General features: G+C 42.2%; 3 long non-coding RNA genes across 23 annotated transcripts; 2 read left to right on the forward strand and 1 right to left on the reverse strand.

The window, feature by feature from the left end:
* Positions 1–1,365: 1,365 nt before the first annotated feature.
* LOC126994369 (uncharacterized) lies at positions 1,366–3,378 on the reverse strand. 12 transcript variants are annotated; one of them, XR_007749073.1, is made up of 6 exons: positions 3,234–3,378; positions 3,030–3,097; positions 2,761–2,964; positions 2,164–2,692; positions 2,035–2,099; positions 1,366–1,904 (listed from the first exon to the last, which is right to left on the reverse strand). It is a non-coding gene; the product is annotated as an uncharacterized LOC126994369 (long non-coding RNA). The 12 variants fall into 12 exon arrangements; XR_007749070.1 differs by having other exon boundaries at positions 3,166–3,342; XR_007749072.1 differs by having other exon boundaries at positions 2,164–2,429; positions 2,498–2,692; positions 3,030–3,342.
* On the forward strand, positions 1,810–3,825 carry LOC126994367 (uncharacterized). 10 transcript variants are annotated; one of them, XR_007749060.1, is made up of 5 exons: positions 1,810–1,937; positions 2,132–2,397; positions 2,466–2,595; positions 2,729–2,932; positions 3,338–3,825. It is a non-coding gene; the product is annotated as an uncharacterized LOC126994367 (long non-coding RNA). The 10 variants fall into 10 exon arrangements; XR_007749061.1 differs by having other exon boundaries at positions 2,531–2,595; XR_007749052.1 differs by having other exon boundaries at positions 2,132–2,595.
* Positions 3,826–20,779: 16,954 nt separating this feature from the next.
* LOC126994366 (uncharacterized) lies at positions 20,780–22,459 on the forward strand. Its single transcript, XR_007749051.1, has 3 exons — positions 20,780–21,210; positions 21,504–21,638; positions 22,090–22,459. It is a non-coding gene; the product is annotated as an uncharacterized LOC126994366 (long non-coding RNA).
* The last annotated feature ends 315 nt before the right edge of the window (positions 22,460–22,774 follow it).

A 22,774-nucleotide genomic window follows, 5' to 3' on the forward strand; every position in this document is an offset into this window, starting at 1 on the left:
GTAAGTGGAGGAAGAAAAGGAGGAAGAGGAGGAAGCAGCGGAAGAGGTGGAGGAAGACTTTAATCCAGACCCAGTAATTCGTAGATAAAACTTTCTTCTCATAAGGATTGAACCCCATTTTGCTTCCCCATCTCTTTCATAACATTTACCCGTTCAGTCATTTTTTCCGACATACTCATATAATAAGTTCCGCACAATGGCAATATAAATAAAAAAGCTGCATGCTGAACTTTCATCAACATCAAATGAAACTCCTATGATGTGAAAACTCAATGAATCAATGAAAGAAAAGAAAAAAAGAGAAAAAGCACTTGATGGCAGCTATTTTTTTCGTGTGTTTGTGTTAGGAGAAGTGGTGGACAGACTTTTTGTGTGTCATTGTTTTACCTTTGAGCTGCTTCCTGTGATGCGAAAATAAACAGATAAATGGGAGAAAAGAATAGAAAAAGCACATTATGGTGACTGTTTTCTGATGGTGGGAGAAGTGGTTATCGTTTTTTGTGTGTGTGCTGTGTGTTAACGTTTGCCTGCTATGATGCGAAAATAAATATATAAATGGGAGAGAAAAAAAAAGAAAAACACATGATGGTGAGTGTTTTCTGATTGTGGGAGAAGTGGTTGGTGTTTTTTTAGTGAGTGTGTTTTGTTTTGTCCTTGAGCCGCCTCCTGTGATGCCAAGAAATGAATAAATAATTAACAGTGCATATCCTTAACCAAACAAGAGGACACTCGACTTATACATGACAACTCCTAGGCCGGTATTCTCAGACGCTTCTGTCTCTCATAAAACTTTTTCCAGGGGTCAAAGCAGATCAGTCTGATTCTCATGAGTGTTTTTTTTTTTAGGTCCATAATACAGATAGGAGGTCAGACTACCACCAGGGTCATTAAACTACCCCTGGCAATACCCACAACGCCTACGAAAGCTGTGTGTGTGTGTGTGAGTGTGTGTGTGTGTGTGTGTGTGAGAGAGAGAGAGAGAGAGAGAGAGAGAGAGAGAGAGAGAGAGAGAGAGAGAGAGAGAGAGAGAGAGAGAGAGAGAGAGAGAGAGAGAGAGAGAGAGAGAGAGAGAGAGAGAGAGAGAGAGAGAGAGAGAGAGAAATAAATAAATAAATTCATAGATGGAGAGCAAGGATGAAAGAAAGGGAGAAATAGAATGAAACAGAGAAGAGAAAAATAAAGAGACAGACGACTAAGGAGAAGTGGGCCCCGATGCGAATGTTAGGAAACTCTAGCGGGCCGTCCTCGTGAGCGTCAGCACTCTCACTGGTGTTTTCTCTCGGCAGGTGTGTGGGTGCAATGTACACCTGAATGATGTTAATTGGTGAACAGCTTCCTACCAAGTAAAATCAATCCATCAATCAATCAGAGAAGGAAAATATAATAAAAAAGAAAAATTGGAATGAGAAAGAAAAGGGAAACGGATGCTGCGTCGCAAGCCGTCGCGAGGATTCCTTTGGATGCTTGTGCGCGTTTCCCAGGCCCGTCGGTCTTCCATCCCTGAACCGATAAACGCGGTGACCGGCGCCTTCACAGTAATTATGATTAATTTTATAATCCAGTCTGGTAGTTTTAAGAAGCGAGTTCTTGCATCCTCGCCTCGGCGGGGGTGTGGAGCGCCAGCGAGCCCAAGGTCTCCCTGGCGAGCATGGCAGGAATGGAGGGCTCCAGGCAGGGCTCCTCGGCGTCCCTCCGGGCCCCGACGGAGGTGCCGGAGATCTTCCGGCTACAAACCCGGGCAGGTGGAGCTCGTTAGCCGTGGTAGGCAATCTGCCTAGGAGAGCAAACTCTATACAAATCCGGGCAGGTGAGGCTCGTTAGCCGTGGAAGGCAATTCACCTAGGAGAGCAAACTCTAAACAAACCCGGGCAGGTGAGGCTCGTTAGCCGTGGTAGGCAATTCACCTAGGAGAGCAAACTCTATACAAACCCGGGCAGGTGGAGGTCGTTAGCCGTGGGAGGCAATTCACCTAGGAGAGCAAACTCTATACAAACCCGGGCAGGTGGAGGTCGTTAGCCGTGGGAGGCAATTCACCTAGGAGAGCAAACTCTATACAAACCCGGGCAGGTGAGGCTCGTTAGCCGTGGTAGGCAATTCACCTAGGGAGCAAACTCTATACAAACCCGGGCAGGTGGAGGTCGTTAGCCGTGGGAGGCAATTCACCTAGGAGAGCAAACTCCGAACAATAAACCCGGGCAGGTGGAGGTCGTTAGCCGTGGGAGGCAATTCACCTAGGAGAGCAAACTCTATACAAACCCGGGCAGGTGAGGCTCGTTAGCCGTGGTAGGCAATTCACCTAGGAGAGCAAACTCTATACAAACCCGGGCAGGTGGAGGTCGTTAGCCGTGGGAGGCAATTCACCTAGGAGAGCAAACTCCGAACAATAAACCCGGGCAGGTGGAGGTCGTTAGCCGTGGGAGGCAATTCACCTAGGAGAGCAAACTCCGAACAATAAACCCGGCCAGGTGGAGCTCGTCAGCCGTGGTAGGCAATTCACCTAGGAGAGCAAACTCTAAACAAACCCGGGCAGGTGGAGGTCGTTAGCCGTGGTAGGCAATTCACCTAGGAGAGCAAACTCTAAACAAACCCGGGCAGGTGAGGCTCGTTAGCCGTGGGAGGCAGTTCACCTAGGAGAGCAAACTCTAAACAAACCCGGGCAGGTGAGGCTCGTTAGCCGTGGGAGGCAATTCACCTAGGAGAGCAAACTCCGAACAACAAACCCGGGCAGGTGAGGCTCGTTAGCCGTGGTAGGCAATTCACCTAGGAGAGCAAACTCCGAACAACAAACCCGGGCAGGTGGAGCTCGTTAGCCGTGGGAGGCAATTCACCTAGGAGAGCAAACTCCGAACAACAAACCCGGGCAGGTGGAGCTCGTTAGCCGTGGGAGGCAATTCACCTAGGAGAGCAAACTCCGAACAACAAACCCGGGCAGGTGAGGCTCGTTAGCCGTGGTAGGCAATTCACCTAGGAGAGCAAACTCTAAACAAACCCGGGCAGGTGAGGCTCGTTAACCGTGGTAGGCAATTCACCTAGGAGAGCAAACTCCGAACAACAAACCCGGGCAGGTGGAGCTCGTTAGCCGTGGGAGGCAATTCACCTAGGAGAGCAAACTCCGAACAACAAACCCGGGCAGGTGGAGCTCGTTAGCCGTGGTAGGCAATTCACCTAGGAGAGCAAACTCCGAACAACAAACCCGGGCAGGTGGAGCTCGTCAGCCGTGGTAGGCAATACACCTAGGAGAGCAAACTCCGAACAACAAACCCGGGCAGGTGGAGCTCGTCAGCCGTGGTAGGCAATCTGCCTAGGAGAGCAAACTCCGAACAATAAACCCGGGCAGGTGGAGCTCGTCAGCCGTGGTAGGCAATCTGCCTAGGAGAGCAAACTCCGAACAATAAACCCGGGCAGGTGGAGCTCGTCAGCCGTGGTAGGCAGTCTGCCTAGGAGAGCAAACTCCGAACAATAAACCCGGGCAGGTGGAGCTCGTCAGCCGTGGTAGGCAATCTGCCTAGGAGAGCAAACTCCGAACAATAAACCCGGGCAGGTGGAGGTCGTCAGCCGTGGTAGGCAGTCTGCCTAGGAGAGCAAACTCTAAATAAACCCGGGCTTGTGGTGCTCGTTATACTGTCGTAGACAATCCACGCGATGGGAACACCAAAGAAAAGGAAAATAAAAAGGAACACCAGAAAAATGGAAAATACAGAAACGAAACATCAAGAAAAGAAACAAAAAGATCATCCACCTTTAGGCCCTAACATCGCCAAAATTATGGGTGGGTCTCTTCTGGGGAGAAAGCGGCTCATCCAGACCAAAGAACATCAACAAAAGGATGATATGAATAAATGAACATAAAAAAAACAAAGAAAAACACATCAAGGAAAGAAAAATATAACAAACATCATCCACCTTCCGGCCCTGACTAACATCACCAAAATTATGGGTGGGTCTCTTCTGGGGAGAAAGCGGCTCACCCAGACCAAAGAACATCAACAAGGGATGATATAGAAAAGAACACCAAAAAAAATGGAAAAAGAACAGAAAAACATCGAAAAAGAAAAGCAACAGAAATCATTTAGCAAAATCGAGAAACTAGAAATACAAAGAAACATCATCCACCTTTCGGCCCCAAACAACATCACCAAAATTATGGATGGGTCTCTTCTGGGAGGAAAGCGGCTCATCCAGACCAAGGAACATCAACAAAAGGATGATAGGAAAAAAATAACAAAAAACCATCAAAAAGAAGTAAAAAAAAGAACAGGAAAACATCGAAAAAGAAAACAAATGCAATAAAAAGAACGAAAAACACGACATCAAGAAAATAAAATAAAACAAACATCATCCACCTTTCGGCCCCAAACAACATCACCAAAATTATGGATGGGTCTCTTCTGGGAGGAAAGCGGCTCATCCAGACCAAGGAACATCAACAAAAGGTTGATAGGAAAAAATAACAACAAAAAGCATCAATAAGAAGTAAAAGAAAAAGAACAGGAAAACATCGAAAAAGAAAACAAATGCAATAAAAAGAACGAAAAACACGACATCAAGAAAATAAAATAAAACAAACATCATCCACCTTTCGGCCCTAACAACATCTCCAAAATTATGGGTGGGTCTCTTCTGGGAGGAAAGCGGCTCACCCAGACCAACGAACATCAACAAAAGGATGATAGGAAAAAAGAACACCAAAAACATCAAAAAAGAAAACCAACAGCAAGAAAATCCAAAGGAAAAAAGAAAGAAAAAGAAAAGAAAAAGAAAACAAATAGAAAAAAAGAAAAGAAAGAAAGAAAAGGAAAAAGAAAAAACAAAATAACAAAATAAAATATAAATAAATAAACAAAATAATATAAATAAATAAATAAATAAATACAGAATATAGTAAAATTAACTAAATGACTCTAACTGCTTAACTAGCTATCAAACTCTCTATTTAACTTAGCGTGCGTGTGTGTGTGTGTGTGTGTGTGTGTGTGTGTGTGCGTGAGAGAGAGAGAGAGAGAGAGAGAGAGAGAGAGAGAGAGAGAGAGAGAGAGAGAGAGAGAGAGAGAGAGAGAGAGAGAGAGAGAGAGAGAGAAAGTCCACCAATTAAACAAAGACTGCTCGTATTGCGTCATTTTCACTGCACGAACCAAAACACATGAAAGGCGCGAGTCATTTACGTCTGCATCAAAAACACGTCAACAAATAACACAACGCTTGAAATGCATTGCGCGTCACTCACATCCTATTACTGCAACGTCAAATTTACCTGATATGTTCGGACGGAAATATAAACACGACTATAAACACGGATCTAAGGTCTTCTATATATGCTACTGGATTCCCTACAGGCACTTGTTGACGGTCTGTTCTTAGCGTCGTGACCCTGAGTGCGCGTCTCTGATTCAAGCCGTATTCTAAACGTGTCGGCATCTGACTTCGCCTGTTTCAAAATTCCTCTCGGAGAAGTTGCTGGGTTATGCATGGACTGTTTTGTGGGAGAAGATAAATGTTTTCCACTGGAGTTCTTAGCATGAGGGAAAAGCAACAACAGTGTAGCAAAAGTGGCAATCTATCGAGTCTCAAATCTGAAACCCACGTCGCTCCGCCTCTTTGTAACGAAGACCTTGTGTATACAGAGACTTAGGAAAGGAAAGAATGCGCCTCACTGCCTTTATTTATATATGTTTTCCTTGCATCAAAGGAAGGTCAAATTGAACGTAGGGAAAACTTCGCAAGCAATTCAGACTCTTTCGTCTCTTGAAACTTTTATGAATTGAAAACAGCGCCGCGGGGCAGAGAACGAGATACCCAGATCATGACAGTCTGCTTACCTATAGGGATTCTGAGTCTCTCCAGCTACGGCCGTGTTCTCAAACCTTTCAGGGCCTACACACCCACACTTGATAAGGCTTTGGTAGAGTCTGTGTTGGTATTTCTATGGTTAATTTTATGAGCTTAGTGATAGTTTCACAAGGCCTCTGCGCCATGAGTGTGAAAATGACACATTATCAAACCTTTCAGGGCACACCCACACTTGATAAGGCTTTGATATAGGTTGTGTTAGTATTTCCATGTTTAGTTTTACGATCCTAATGACAGTTTGACCATGAACGTGGAAAAGACACATTCTAAAACCTTTCTTGGCTTACATATCCACATTTGATAAGGCTTTGATTGAGACAGTGTTAGTATTTCCATGGGTAGTTCAGCGAGCCTAATGATAGATGGACAAGGCTTCTGCACGATGAATAAGAAACACATACATGAGAACCCGACTAATCTCCTTTGTGGCCATGAGAATTAGACGCTGTGAGAGCCGAAAGCGTCTGAGAATTCAGACCCAAATGTCTTCTTATAGACGACAGCAGAGGCGCTAACAGACAGAAGGCCACAGCTAGCAACACAAGGCAGAACAGGTCGAAAAATAAAGGCTAATGAGCACGTACTAATAAATTAATCCAGAATTGTTTTGGGGGGAAACTTTGAATAATGGAAACCCGATGAAAAAATACCTATAATTTTTTTAACGAGTTAAAGTAGTATAAATAAATATTGTTTATGAGGCGCTTTGATGAATATAATTATACTAATGATGCCGGGAAAATTCCTACCCCCGCCCCCCCCAACACACATACACAGATACTAACAAACCAACAAACATACACACTCTTATATCTGTCTGTCTATATCTATTTATTTATTATCTATCTCTATATCTATCTGTATCTTATGTCTATCTATCTATCTATCTATTTATATATTTCACGCTATCTCTGTCTACTTATCTATCAGAAGTGGAATTGGACCTTTAACAAACAGCGACGGTGCACTAGTGACTGACAGCCAACACGTTGCAAACCTTTTAAACAATTACTTTTCCTCGGTGTTTAATAATAACAGTCCTCCCGCCACCACCACCAACACCAGTACTAATGTAAATCCCGAGCATGCATTGTCTAACTTTGAAATAAAACCCGATGAAGTCCTTACAGCCCTCAAATCACTTCAAACAAATAAAAGTCCCGGACCTGACAAAGTATATCCAACTCTGCTGAAAGAAACAAAGAGCGAAATACTCTCCTCCCTCACAACCGTATTCAATATGTCCTTGCGACAAGGCATCGTCCCTTCAGATTGGAAAAAGGCTAGCGTGACACCGATTTTTAAGAAAGGAGACAAAAAAGTACCAGGTAATTACAGGCCCATTAGTCTAACTTCGGTTGTAGGTAAGCTACTTGAGGGCATAATTAGAGACAAAATTGTGAGTTACCTTGAAAGCCACTCATTGATTGGGGACTCACAACATGGCTTTCGAAACAAAAGATCCTGCCTATCAAACCTATTAACCTTTTATAACGACCTCTTCACTGTTTATGACGTAACCAAATCACTGGACGTAGTCTATCTTGATTTCCAGAAAGCGTTTGATAAAGTCCCGCATCATAAATTACTTTACAAATTAAAGCAAATAGGTATTGACGGTCAAGTAAACCAATGGATCGCGAATTGGTTGAGCAACAGACAACAAAGAGTAGTGATTGACGGATTTAACTCAGAGTGGGCGCCTGTCACTAGTGGCGTCCCTCAGGGCTCGGTTCTTAGCCCAGTGCTCTTCATTATTTACATCAACGACGTGGATGTTGGACTCAATAACCGCATTAGTAAATTTGCAGACGACACAAAGATTGGTAACTCGGTTCTGACTGACGAAGACAGGCAAAGCCTCCAAGAGGATTTGCACAAAATTTCAGCTTGGTCGGATAGATGGGAGATGCCCTTTAACGTAGACAAGTGCCAGGTCCTTCAAGTTGGAACGAAAAATAAGAAGTTCGATTACGAAATACGCAGCGTTAAACTCACAAGTGTTCAATGCGTTAAGGACCTGGGGATTAAAATCGCGTCAAACCTCAAATTCTCACAGCAATGCATCGATGCAGCAAATAAAGCGAACAGAATGTTGGGCTTCATTAAAAGAAACTTTGTATTCAAGAATAAAGATGTAATACTCCCGCTCTACAACAGTTTAGTCAGACCCCACTTGGAATATGCGGTACAGTTTTGGTCTCCCCACCATGCAAAGGATATTGCTAAATTAGAAGGTGTTCAGCGTCGGGCAACGAAAATGATCCCTTCCTTGCGCAACAAATCCTACGAAGAAAGGCTTTCTACCCTTAACAGGTTCTCTCTTGAGAAACGTCGCCTCCGAGGAAAACTGATCGAATGTTTTAAAATACTTAATGGTTTCACGAATGTAGACAGATCAACATTGTTTATGATCGATGACACTTTGCGCACGAGGAACAATGGCGTAAAACTCAGATGTAGACAAGTAAATTCAGACTGCACCAAATTTTTCTTCACCAACGTTGTAGTGCGAGAATGGAATAAGCTCCCATCATCAGTGGTCCAGTGTAACACGATTGACTCCTTCAAAAATAAGCTCGACCGTCACTTCCTTCAACTTAATATCAACTAGAGTAGAAATGCAACGTTTTGGAGTCTTCTGATTAATGTAAAATCACTTAGGTTTAAGGACAGACCACCAAGTCTGGACCATGGGGTCTGTGTGGTCTGATTTTCTATGTAAATCTATCTATGTAAATCTCTCACACACACACACACACACACACACACACATACATGCCTGCCTCGCGTCTGTCTGTGTGTCGTGGTCATCCCCTGTTTTCAGGAGACAGTTTCCGCTCATCAGCATAATATTCTTTCTAGCATACTTTTTATCAACGGTAATTTAGGACTATTTTTTCCCTTTTCTGTCTTTGTTTCGCGCAGCGGGCATAACAACCATTTTCTGCCTATTGTTTTGTTGTAATTATCCTTCAGAGACACAACCTCTTAAATGTTATATCTTATTCATATGCTTTAAATTATCTTTTCAGCTTTCATCTAAATAAACAGTACTTCCCAAGCTTCAGGAAACACAACTCTTTATAATGTTTACTTTTCACATATGCCTCAAATCATCTATACACTTTGTCTTCTGTTAATTCATTGAACATCAAACACCATTCGCTATTCTACAGTAATCACGGAACATAATTTCCACACTCTTGAGCCAGTACAACTTATATAGCTCACTTCGATATATACTACAAACCGTAGATTTTGTTTGTCTTACACAAAATCACTGAATAATAAACCCCCCATTACCCGTATATACATGTTTCGATAAACAATGTTAACTCTCTTATACTTTTAACTTCATATACTTATCATCATTTCAAGCTTTCGCATAAACTTCGCATCATCTATACTGTTAGCCTTCCATTACATCACCGAACATTACAAATCCCGTTAACCGTACAACCTTCCTCCCCATACACTCACTTAACCCTTTATATTATTAAATTTTCACACACAGGTACTTCAGACCATCTATACTGTTTACCTTACACATAAACCAGACATTATAAAGCCTATTTGCCGTTCAGCCATCCTCCTAACATAAACACTTAACTGTTACCTTATAGTGCTCACTTTTCACATATACTTCAAATCATCTATACAGTTTGCCTTCCACTAAATAATCACCATTACACACCCCACCAGCAGCTCAGTCTCCGCCGCGCCACACACTCCCGGCCCGGACTGAGGGGCGATATAATTAGTGGAGGAAAAGAACAGCGGCCTGGCTTTTACTCTCGAGGATAATGACGATTGGGAGGAAGGATTTTACAGTTGACTGCCAAGAATAAACATGGATACTCTCTCTCTCTCTCTCTCTCTCTCTCTCTCTCTCTCTCTCTCTCTCTCTCTCTCTCTCTCTCTCTCTTCCACTCACCTCTTATATTGTCTTTTTATTTCCTCCTTTACGATTACCTTACTCCGTTATCGTCTGGTTCTTTCTTTCTTCCTTCTCCTTCACCTCCTCCTCCTCCTCCTCCTCCTCCTCCTCCTCCTCCTCCCTAACATGAGGATAACCTTGGCTCTCATCTCATACCTCTCATACCCTTCTTTCCTTCTTCTCGTCCTTACCTTAATTCCATCTTCCATCCCTCCCTCCCTCCCTCCTTCCCTCCCTTAACTTCTTAATGGCTTTGGAGAATTATTGACGGAGTAATTTTGTGGGGAAAGACCATCCCACAAAACGGTCATGACACACTCACATACACATCCACCCACCCACCCACACACACACACACACACACACACACACGCACGCACGCTCCCACGCTCGCTCGCTCACTCACTCTCTCACCCACACCCACACACACACACACACAAAGATAATTATAGCCAGGGTGTGTGTGTGTGTGTGTGTGTGTGTGTGTGTGTGTGTGTGTGTGTGTGTGTGTGTGTGTGTAATTCACCTCTTGGTCTGCTGCGGGTCTCTCTCGAGACAGCCAGCCGTTCCCCTACTGAGATGCACAGTGCTTATAGTACCGGTCTTTGTGTGTGTGTGTGTGTGTGTGTGTGTGTGTGTGTGTTTAAGGGCTGACATCTCCATTCCACACGACGAATGGATAAACAAACAACGAAGTGAAGGCAATCAGTCCATTATTATGAGGACAATTATAAAGCCGAGCATTAATTAGGCGGTTAGGGAAAAAAATATATATGAAAAGGTTGATTTTGAACTGTTGTGTGTATTTGAGGAAGAGAGGAAATGAAGAGAATTCCAGAGAGAGAGAGAGAGAGAGAGAGAGAGAGAGAGAGAGAGAGAGAGAGAGAGAGAGAGAGAGAGAGAGAGAGAGAAGAGTTTTAAAGAGCTTTTGGTATTGTTTTCGTGGTTCAGTGTGTGTGTGTGTGTGTGCGCGCACGTGTACACCAAGATTTAAAAGGCCTAAATTCAATACTATCGTGATATAAGAGTCTCTCTCTCTCACGAGGTCAACTTTTCGACAACCTTAAATTACTTTATAACGGAAAAAAGTAAAAGAAGACAGAGGAGAAAACGAACAAAGAGAGAGAGAGAGAGAGAGAGAGAGAGAGAGAGAGAGAGAGAGAGAGAGAGGAAAGCCAAATCCAGTTATCTGTATCACTTGCTCTTTCTTTTTTGTCTCCGTGTGTGTGTGTGTGTGTGTGTGTGTGTGTGTGTGTGTGTGTGTGTGTGTGTGTGTGTGTGTGTGTGTGTTTTACAACAAAGGAGGCAGCTCAAGGGCACACAAAAAAAGAAAACAATAATAAAAAAAAGCCCGATACTCGCTGCTCCTAAAAAAGAAATAAAAGAGGTGACCGAGAGCAAGGTCAAATACGAAAGGAGAGATGTCCTGATACCCTCCTCTTGAAAGAGTTCAAGTCGTAGGCAGGAGGAAATACAGATGAAGGAAGATTGTTCCAGAGTATACCAGCGTGAGGGATGAATGAGTGAAGATGCTGGTTAACTCTTGCATAAGGGGTTTGGACAGTATAGGGATGAGCATGAGTAGAAAGTCGAGTGCAGCGGGGCCGCGGGAGGGGGGGAGGCATGCAGTTAGCAAGTTCAGAAGAGCAGTCAGCGTGGAAATATCGATAGAAGATAGAAAGAGAGGCAACATTGCGGAGGAATTTAAGAGGTAGAAGACTATCAGTATGAGGAGGAGAGCTGATGAGACGAAGAGCCTTAGCCTCCACTCTGTCCAGAAGAGCTGTGTGAGTGGAGCCCCCCCACACATGAGATGCATACTCCATACGAGGGCGGACAAGGGCCCTGTATATGGACAGCAACTGTGCAGGGGAGAAGAACTGGCGGAGACGGTACAGAACGCCCAGCCTCGAGGAAGCTGATTTAGTAAGAGATGAGATATGAAGTTGCCAGTTGAGATTTTGAGTTAAGGATAGACCGAGGATGTTTAGTGTTGAGGAAGGTGATAGCTGGGTGTTGTCAAAGAATAGGGGATAGTTGTTTGGAAGATTGTGTCGAGTGGATAGGTGGAGAAACTGTGTTTTTGAGGCATTGAAGGACACCAGGTTCCTCTTGCCCCAATCGGAAATAATAGTAAGGTCTGAGGCTAAGCGTTCTGCAGCCTCCAGCCTTGAGTCGTTAAGTTCCTGTAGGGTGGGTCTTCTATTAAAAGAAGTTGAGTAATGCAGAGTGGAATCATCGGCGTAGGAATGGATAGGACAGCTCGTTTTGGAAAGAAGATCATCAATGAGCAACAGAAAAAGAGTGGGAGATAGGACAGAAATCTGTGGGACACCACTGTTAATAGATTTAGGGGAAGAACAGTGACCGTCTACCACAACAGAAATAGAACGGTCAGAAAGGAAACTGGAGATAAAGGTACAGAGAGAAGGATAGAAACCGTAGGAGGGTAGTTTGGAAAGCAAGATTTGTGCCAGACCCTATCAAAAGCTTTTGATATGTCCAGCGCAATAGCAACAGTGTGTGTGTGTGTGTGTGTGTGTGTGTGTGTGTGTGTGTGTGTGTGTCACTTTGATATTCATCCAGCGCTCATCTCTTTCCTTTAAGTAGTTTTTCAATTCGTTTTATTTCTTCTACTTCGTTTTAAAACATTTTCATCTCTCTGTTCGCTGCTTCGGTAGTTAGTCAAGCAATTAGTCGGTCAAGGGTAGGCGGTGGCCGAAGTGATAGCGTACTGGACCCACATTCGCCGCGTGATGGACGACGCGGGTTCGAATCCTCACGCTACCACTCGGATTTTTCAGTCACCGCCGAGTGGCTTAAAACTACCCACATGCTGTCCTGAAGACCACCCATCAACCCGGACTCTAGAGGAAGCCGTCCAAGCGAATCAAGAACGAGTTCCGAGGGGCAGCATGAGCCAATGCAAGATGGCGCCACTATAAACACTCGCCTGCGCCAGAACGGGCTGGGCCGACCATCAGGCCCCACCTGGAAGAAGCCTTGGGCCGACCATCAGGCCCCACCGGGAAGATGCCTACCGGCGCAATAGGCAACAACGTAAAAAAAAAAAAACTTGTCCAGTTTGTCTGTCTGTCTATATGAAGCTTATTAAATAAGCTTCATATAGACATCAACAGTGTGTGTGTGTGTGTGTGTGTGTGTGTGTGTGTCACTTTGATATTCATCCAGCGCTCATCTCTTTCCTTTAAGTAGTTTATGTCTCTCCCGATTTTTTCTGTTTGTCTGTCAGCGTGTGTGTCTGTCTGTCTGTCTGTCTATCTATGAATCAATCTTTATTTGGCTTTCTGTCCGTTAGTCTGTCTGTCTGTCTCTATACCTGCATTTGCCTGTCTGGCTTTCTCTCTCTCTCTCTCTCTCTCTCTCTCTCTCTCTCTCTCTCTCTCTCTCTCTCTCTCTCTCTCTCTCTCTCTCTCTGCCAGCGGGGTTGTGTACGGCAGGAAACGTTTCAGGCCTCGCTAAACTTCAACCTTGACTCGCGAGGCTCAGGGCGGAGAAAAGAAAGAGAAAATAAGAAAAAAACTGCACAGAAAGAAATACAATACAGCACTTAGGAGATATAAAAGCCAAGGCAATGAGAGAAAGAGGACAAAAAATGAGAGACGCTTGCACACCTTTGCTCTAAAAATAGAGAAAATGATGAATAGCAAACAAAGAAATAAATATCATAATACTTATAGATGAAAGAGGTAGAAGACGGAAAGTTCATAAGAAAAAAAAGGAAACACATGCAAATCTTCACCTTCCTCCCTCACCTACCCACCCACCCCAAAAAGAAAAAAAGAAAAAATATTTGCAAAGAAAGAAAAAAAAAGCAATGTCACAGCAGTAGCATGGCAATGTGTGAAAAAAAGGTAAAACAAAAAGAAAAAAAAAAAACTGTGCGCACCTTCGCCCCTCAAATAATTAAAATGAAGAAATAATGAATTGCTCGGAAAGGAAAACAATGACAACGTTATATTGAAGAAGAAAAACACTATAGAATTCAAATTGCATTCACCGGACACCTGATGGAAGAGAACAACAATGAAAAAATAGAGAAGCTAAAAAGAAAACAATAAACACCTCAACCTGCATCAGCCGAACACTGAACATTGTAGAAACAAAACTTATCACAGAAAAAGAAAAGAAAACAGTGATACAAAAAGTGATAAAACAGAATCCAACGACTTTATTTCAGAAAAAAAACTAATATTGAAAAGAAAACGAGAAAACTAATGAAAACAGTTTAGTGGAAGACAAAAAAAAACAGAATCGGACAAAAAAAAGTGTAAGTTATTAGCAAAGAATCTTTTGTGAACGAATAATAAAAAAACAAGAAAAAAAAGTAAAAAATATAAAACAAATTGAAATAGTTTAGTTTGACACCAGTGAGAAATCAGAGAGCAGCCTTCAACACACACACACACACAAAAAAAAAAAAAACGAGCATTCATAAAAAAAAACAATGGAAAAACTAATCCAACAAATGGTTTAGTGGACGCCATAGATATCCAAGATTCCCCCCCCCGTCATGTTATCGAGTAGAAAACGGGAGGCGCGGACTGGAAAGAGAGAGTGGGAGGAAAGGCACGGAGGGAGAAGGGAGACAGAGAGGGAAGGAGGAAGAGAGGGAGAGTGTATGAGGGACTTGTGGGCAGGCAGGAGGAGAGGAAGATGTATAGGTAGGTGAAAGGAACGGAGGAGAGAGAAATAGTGAGAGGTGGAGGGAGAGAGCGAGGGATATTCATAGAAAGGCAGAGAAGGGGAGGAAGAAAAAAAGGAAAAAGAGGAAGGATGGAGGTGGAAGAGAGGTAGAGATATTCGTATGAAAGTAGAGACGAAGGAGAGAATTAGAGAAATAGGTAAACACAGAGGGACATTATTGAAAATAGGCAGGGAGATGAAACACAGAAGGCAGAGAAGTGCAGTTAGGGCTGATTACTTAGTTTATTGACCACAAATTTCAGTCGACATGCAAAATAATCTTAAAAGGTATAACATAACATAACGTAGTATTGAACATAAAACATTAATGGTCCACTCCGCCCGGAACAGCACACATGATGCACCGAGCCTCGGCAAGTGTATTATTATGCAGATTAAACCAAACGGACGCGAGCATGTAATAGGAAAGAACTTGAGACGGAGAACTCCAGCGCAGTGCCCTCTTAGTGTGCGGAGCCCGGAAAGTGATGGGCAAAGAGAACGTGGAATGGAGACGTGGATACGGAAACACAAAGCTGCAAGGAACAAAGCATTGTAATAATAATAATAATAATAATAATAATAATAATAATAATAATAATAATAATAATAATAATAATAATAATAATAATAACGATAATGATAATGAAAATGATAATAATAATAATAATAATAATAATAATAATAATAATAATAATAATAATAATAATAATAATAATAATAATAATAACGATAATGATAATGAAAATGATAATAATAATAATAATAATAATAATAATAATAATAATAATAATAATAATAATAATAATAATAATAATAATAATAATAATAATAATAATAATAATAATAATAATAATGATAATAATAATAACAATAATAATAATAATAATAATAATAATGTCGTGAGGGATGCTTCATTAAGGTCTCAATACGAGGCGGGCTAGATGAAAAGGAAGTGAAAGAGAGGGAAAGGAGAAAGGGAGGAGAGTACTGGGTGGAGGAATATAAAGGATTAAACAGAGCGGAGAGAACATGAGTGGAGAGAAATACACCAGAATAGGAAGAAGGAAATATAGAGGAAAGAACAAGAAATGGGGAGAAACAGAGAAAAAGAGGAGGAAAATTTGGAAAGTTTCGTTTAGTCGGCGCAACATCTGTGGTCATATGCCGGAGGGAGACAGAAGGGGAAGGAACTATAGCAGAAGTGAATAGATCCCAGGAGACGGGACACATCACCCGACTAATACCTGATACCCATTCACTGCTGGGTGGACAGGGGCGTAGGGTATCGGAAAAGCCGGCCAAATTTTTCAACTCCGCCCGGGAATCGAACCCGGGCTCTCTCGGTTGTGAGCCGAGTGTGCTAACCACTGCACCACGAAGCCCCCCCAAAAAAGGAGGAAATAGAGTAAAAAGAAGAGTAGGGAAAAACAGGAGAATGGGAAGGACTGAATAAAGAGAAAAGAAAAAGAATAGCGGGTAGAGAGAGCTATGTGGCGGATGGGGAAAAAAGGGAATTATGAAAGAAGGGGACGCTGCTGAGGGGACAAAGGGTGAGAGGGATAAAGAGGGGAAAGAAAGGTGAAAAGGTAAGTGCACGGAGGAAGAAAAGAAGGAAAGGACAAAGGAAAATTGGGTAAGAATTGTGTTTGGATACGACTGAGGCTTGAGGAGGAAGGGAGGGAAGAAAGGAAAACAGGGATGTAGATGAATGAGAAAAAGAAGGTGAATAGGAAAAGAGAAAAAGCATATGAAAAAGGGCAGAACAGGAAAGAAGAAAAGAAAGAAGGAGAAAAGTGGAAAATTATTTTTTGTCTTTTTTATCAATCAGTTCTCCTCTTTCACTTTATTTTCGTTTGAGTTTAATTTCGCTGATTTCCTGCCGAGTAAACATCTGGCGGCGAAAGGCGATTAATATTCTTGTGCAAATACAAAGAAAGGAAAATTACGAAATGCTTCACGTTCTGTTACAAGTTATGATTTTTGTCCATATTTTTGTGGGAAAACCGGAAGTTATTATAGAAACGATTACTACTTCATTATTACAATGGAAAATGTGTGTGTTAGATGGACACACACACACACACTCTTATAAACTTTTATATTTATGGGTTATGACCGATTACACGCACACACACACACACACACACACACACACACACACACACACACCATTAGCCGATCACAGTCACGTCATCAAACTCTGATATGAAGAGAAATATCTATCTCTACTAAAACGTCCAACTTGTAACCATCCAATACATCGTTTTGATCCACACATCCACCTGTGCACACCTGCCTGTCCACCAAGCCATACACACCTGTCTATCCGATCAACCCAGCACACCTGCCTATCAGAGAACCAATCAACCACTACCAACCAATCCACCATCACAATCAGTCCACCATCGCGGGCCATTGCCAGACGTATGCTATGACTGAATGGGACGCGGTTTGTTGCGGCGGTAATAAACATGAAGCTCAGGTGAGTCGCGTTACCTGGCCGCCAGCTCAGTAATTAGTGGCTGCAGGTGAGCGCCGGACAGGTGGAGGATAGGCGGCGGGTCAGGTCAGGTGTCGCTGAGTGCTGGCCTGTCTGTGTGCCTGGCTGTTTGTCTTCCCGTCATATCGATCTGTTTGTCTTTTAGTTTATGTTTGTCTATCTGCGTCTGTGTGTTTGTTCTTGTTTTGTCTGTCTGCTTTACTCTTCGTCAGTCTGTGTCTGTCTCTCTATCGTCGTGCTGTTCTTTATATACTTTCTTTGTCATCCCAGTTGTTTATTTTTTTCTTCATTTAATCGAGTTTTAATTCTTTTCTATATTTTTCTTTCGTTCCTTTTTTCTTTATTTCCTTTTCTTTCAGTTTCCGTTCCCCTCATAATCCTCTCTGCCTCAAATTACATTGCCCGTTCATAATTGCGTTAGTGTGTGTGTGTGTGTGTGTGTGTGTGTGTGTGTGTGTGTGTGTGTGAGCGCATTTCATATTCATATTTTCCTTTGCCTCTTTCTATCTATTTATCTTTGTTTCTCTCTCTCTCTGAAGCCTCTCCACTTTACTCCCCTCTCCCTAACACACTCCCCCTACCCAGCTTCTCCCTGATCCCACAAACCTCCCCACAAAGTCTTACCCCCTCACAGATGTCACCCAACATTTTTGTCTACCCCAGTCCCTATCTTCCCCACCCACCCCATATTCTTCCTCCTCCTCCCCCACCCTCACACCGCTGCCTCCCACACCAAACTAACTCCCTCCCCCCCTCTCCCTCCGCAGGTGCCGGCCACAGAACCCTGGAGGAGGATCAGCTGTGTCCCACCTGTCCTTACTTCCTGCCCACGTCCGTCGAGGTCACCACACCTGTGGGCATCCCGGCCGCATAAACCCGAACTGTATTATTGTTCGGCACCATTGGGTTAAAAGTGGTTGAAAAAGGCCGTAGAGTCGTCATACTCAGTATCCATAATGGCCCAAGACGCAGAAAACGATGCTTTTATGGATAACTAAGAAAACTGTGAGATTCTATGCTCAGCTGCAATAAACATAAGCCCTCACATTATATATGCAATTCTTAGTCTGACTATATAGAATTTCTCTCTCTCAGCTTAAGTTTTATTATTTATTCTATGCATATATATATATATATATATATATATATATATATATATATATATATATATATATATATATATATATATATATATATATATATATATATATATATATATATATAAAATGCACTTTTCTTAATGATCATTCAGGATTTATTCATACACTACTTTTATTCTTTCTCTCTTTATTGTATATATGATTAGTTATGTAAAATGTATTAACAATAAATAACACTCTACTCTGTCACGTCTACCTGATTCTCCCATACTAGTCCTGTCTACCCCCCACCCCTATCCACCTCACGTTGACCTGAGTTCCCTAGGGAGGTAATGAGGTCAGCACTAAAGAACGGATTACAGGGTCTAGCTTAAAATTACCTTCATTAAGATTAAAATTATCAAACTTTTGTATACATGCAGACTCTATTATTCTACGTTTCTTAAAGTTATTACATTTATACAATAGCTGACTGTCGTCCCAGTTAATAGAGTGATTATTTTCTGAAGCATGTTTAAACATAGCATTATTCAGGTTACATGTCCGAAAAGCATATAGATGTTCTTTACACGAGTTTCTAAATTTCTAACAGTTTCTCCAATATAAACAAGGTCACAATCTTTACAGTCAATTTTATATACGCCAGCTGTACCATCTACAAAATTCTTGTTTTTTACTAACGTTGATTTAATGGTGGAGATATATTTATATGCTATGTTTACATCAAGGTCCTTATTAACAGTTTTAACGACATCAAGTTCAGGTCAGGTCAGGTCAGGTCAGGATCAGGTCAGTTCAGGTAACACCCCAGACAGCAGATTCGGTCAAGGAGAGGTCATCAGAAGTGACCGCATAGAAATTAATTCAAGCAGTCTCTCTAGAAGTTTTATAAATTTATATCAAGAATATAATAATTTTGTTCAAAATAAAAAAGAAATTCAGAATGACTTTATCCCAAAGAAACTGTTTAGGTCAAGCAGTAATGATCCTAAATGGAGACGCAGAGTTAGAGGAGACATGATTGAAGTATAGAAATGGTTCAAGGGATTAACAAGGGAGGGGCAGTGACGGCATGAGGTCAAGTGCACTCAGGTCAGCCACAGTTTGGTGGTGACTGCTGAGAGGACTCAGTCAGAGGCTAAACTTCATCATGGCAACACCTAGAGAAGTGTTCGATTTCGAAGACGAAGGTTTTTCTACTATCATTCTAACCGAGACAGAAGATTTAGTGCATTTTCGCTTAAACGTGAAAACCGACGAAGAGTTCCAGCGTTGGAAGGAGCTATACATGGGAAAACCAACACTTGCTTCAACGTCAAGCATGTATATCCTGCCCGTTGCAGAAAATTGCTTCATAAAATACTAATTTGTCATCATGGTGCTGCTCGCCACTTGGGAAAGAAGAGAACATATACTGGGTAAGTACCTGTTAAAAATTTGTTCTATAAATAGGATACATTTACTATGCCCTGCGGTTCAAAATACATATCAGTTATTTTTAACACACTATATGAAGGAAACTGCAAACCTCTCGTACTCAAGGCAGCTCCTTCTACCATCCCCATTTCTTATCTATGCTGTTCTTGATATTCATCTTAACCTTGTTCGTAGGTGCCCTGTAACAATGGACGTTGTCATTCGGTTCATAACTAAGGACACTGTAAAGAAGGACAAACTGATGGCCACACACCCATGCTTCGTAAAACTGAAGGGACAGCACAATCACTCTCTACAGTCTGCAGAAGCTCTGAACCAGCTTAGGGTACTTCCGGAAACGAGGGAGACTTTTATTAAGTATTTTGAGCAAGGTACGGTAACTAATTGTTCACTGACTACTTCATTTCGTTTTTCGTTCTGAAAATACTAATTTCTAAGCAGGATTGATGTAGCATTTTATGTTGTGTCTCTTAGTGCACTTGCACTATTGACTGTGTAATATTTTAACACTTCAGACTGCATGTGACATAGATTTAAGGAATATTTTAATAGCTAGGTACATTATTCATGTCTGCGCGAGCACCATGGACAACACATTCTGCTATACGTTCAATTTTCAATTTTCAGGAATGACTGCTAATCAGGCTGGAAGATTCCATGTCCTAAAAATGGGGCTGTGTGATGACTTATTTGGACAGGCCAATCATGCTATAAACCCATCGCCTCGTGCTATCAGTTATATGAGAGACGAATGGCTGAAGAATGAACATGGTGGCCTGAAGAACTTATCAATGGCAGAGGCAATCAGAAAGTATGCCGCAAATAACCCAGATGTGACGATACTGGAGGACATATCAGAAGGAAGTTTTACTGCAGTACTTGTTACAGCTTTTATGAAGAGAGTCCACATTAAATTTAGGGAAGCTGGAGAAGTAATCTTTGTGGATGCCACGGATGTGTTGACCAACTCAACACTTCAGTTATTCCTTCCTTCTGTGCTGGACCAGCAGGTGCTGCTCCACTGGCAGTGCTGTTTACATCTTCCCAAGATGAAGCAACACTGAAAAAGGTAAGTCTGACAATTTTCCTTTTACTGAATGTTGTTAACTCCGACTGGGGATTTGTAATCGGTATCTTGTGCGTGTGAGAAATACATAGAAATGGTCTTCGTCGTGCAGACTACCGCTCTCTCTCTCGCTCTCTCTCTCACACACACACACACACACACGCACACAAAGGGTCGGTTGGAAACCTAGGGTAACTGTCATTTCTGTGAAGCTTGGCTTGTGCTCTGGACGCATACTTGGATATATCTGAAGTTAATCACCTTTGCTCTTATCTACAGGTTTTGAAATGGTTAAGAGTGCTGTAGCAGAAAAGGCCTTCTATGGGAAGGGCACGCCGGAGACTTTCATGACTGACAACTGCGATGCCATGAGGAAAGCCCTAGCAGCAACCTGGCCTGGAGCTCGACAGTTCCTCTGCATTTTTCATTTTCTACAACAAGTATGGAGGTGGCTATTGGACTCGAGACACGAAATCAAGAAAGAAGATCGCCAGGAACTTATGACTATAGTGAAAAGCCTCGTATATTCAGCAACGAAGAACGATTTATTCACGTCATGGGGAAAATTCAAGGCTAATCCTCTTTCGGAGAAGTATCCTAACTTTAGAAGGTACAGTATATTGCCATAATGTTAATCATATCTATAACAATAGTGATTTCGTAATATGGATGATAAGTACAGATAATGCATTTTTTTTTTTAATATTTTCAAAATCATCATAATAATTGATAACATTTATATACTACTACTACTACTACTACTACTACTACTACAGACTTCAAGAGCTGAATAGATGTTTGCTGGCCTATTGTAAATAGTTAATATAAGGTCGTGTGAGTTTCCATGCTCTTCTGAACACCCAGTATTTAGGTCTAACAACTATTTTTGTTTTCTTATTTCAGCTATCTAGGCTCACTGATGGAAAGGAGTGACGAGTGGGCGATAACGTTCAGGGCAGGTGCGGTGCTACGTGGACATCACACCAACAACTTCTGTGAGGCAACAATGTGCATCATTAAGGAAGTCGTTCTTAATAGGTAAGCGCCAAGGGATGTTTCTTTCTTATTTGTGATGGCTGGTTTTATTAATATAAGTACCATACATCAACATGAAACTCAAACTGCCATTTTACTGACTAGTTGTACAATTGGAGGCCTTCTCGTAAAGCTCGACTGTGTTCTATTACTTTTTTTTTTTTTGTTCTACATATTTTCGCATCATCAACAAACTCATCTGCGTTACTAGTGATGACAATGTCCTTAATTTTCTTGATTTCCGTGATTATTGTAAGTAGGGTATTACTGCCTATTATATTCAAGTGTTTCCATTACAGTAAATCACATACACAACATATTTTCCTTTCTAATAATTAAGTTCCCCCCTGAATCTAATATTCTGTTGCATTCTGTTGCTTCCCCTTATCAACATTTAAGTGTTTGCAGAACATTACTTACTTGTCTATTTATTCTTTCTCTCTCTGTTTTTTAGATGCAAGGCATACAACGCAACGCAGCTGATCATTTTCATGGCCGAAATCTTTGACAGCTACATGAAGAAGAGGCTGGTGGACGTTGCGCTTGGCAGACGGAGAGTGAAATCATTAAGCACGGCTACACTGCCTCTAGAAATGGTTACTTTCCAAGGTAACGGAAAGTACAGAGTCCAGAGCCAGTCTACTCCATCCCTTCAGTACGACGTAGATCTTGTGACTGGATTTTGTGAGTGTACTGCAGGGGAAAATGGTTCCTTGTGTAAACATCAAGCTGCCTGTGCAGACTACAGCATGACGGTCCTGCCCCAAGTCTTCACTGCCACTACTGAAAACAGACGGTGGCTGGCGTCAGTGGCAGTAGGCGACGAGAAAATTCCACCCGAAGGCTTTTTTAGAGGACTGTTGGAGCCAACATTAGAAAAAGAAGAAACTGCCTGTGCTTCTCCTGTTCAGGAATCCCAGGAAAGCACAGAGATCCAGCTAATGCCTCCTGAAGTGAACGTCGAGAATCAAGATGAAAATCCGCACCAGTCTCCAGATGTTGGCGAGTTTGTAGCTACATTCCAAAATGTGGTCGAAAAATATGCCAACAGTGACACTGCGGCAGCCCTCAGTACTGCTGTGAGACGGTTAAAGACTGTGAAAAGTGGGAATCAGCTGAACAGCATACTGCAGACCTTT

Source organism: Eriocheir sinensis, unplaced genomic scaffold (genome assembly GCF_024679095.1).
Source record: "Eriocheir sinensis breed Jianghai 21 unplaced genomic scaffold, ASM2467909v1 Scaffold781, whole genome shotgun sequence".
Classification (NCBI taxonomy): domain Eukaryota; kingdom Metazoa; phylum Arthropoda; class Malacostraca; order Decapoda; family Varunidae; genus Eriocheir; species Eriocheir sinensis.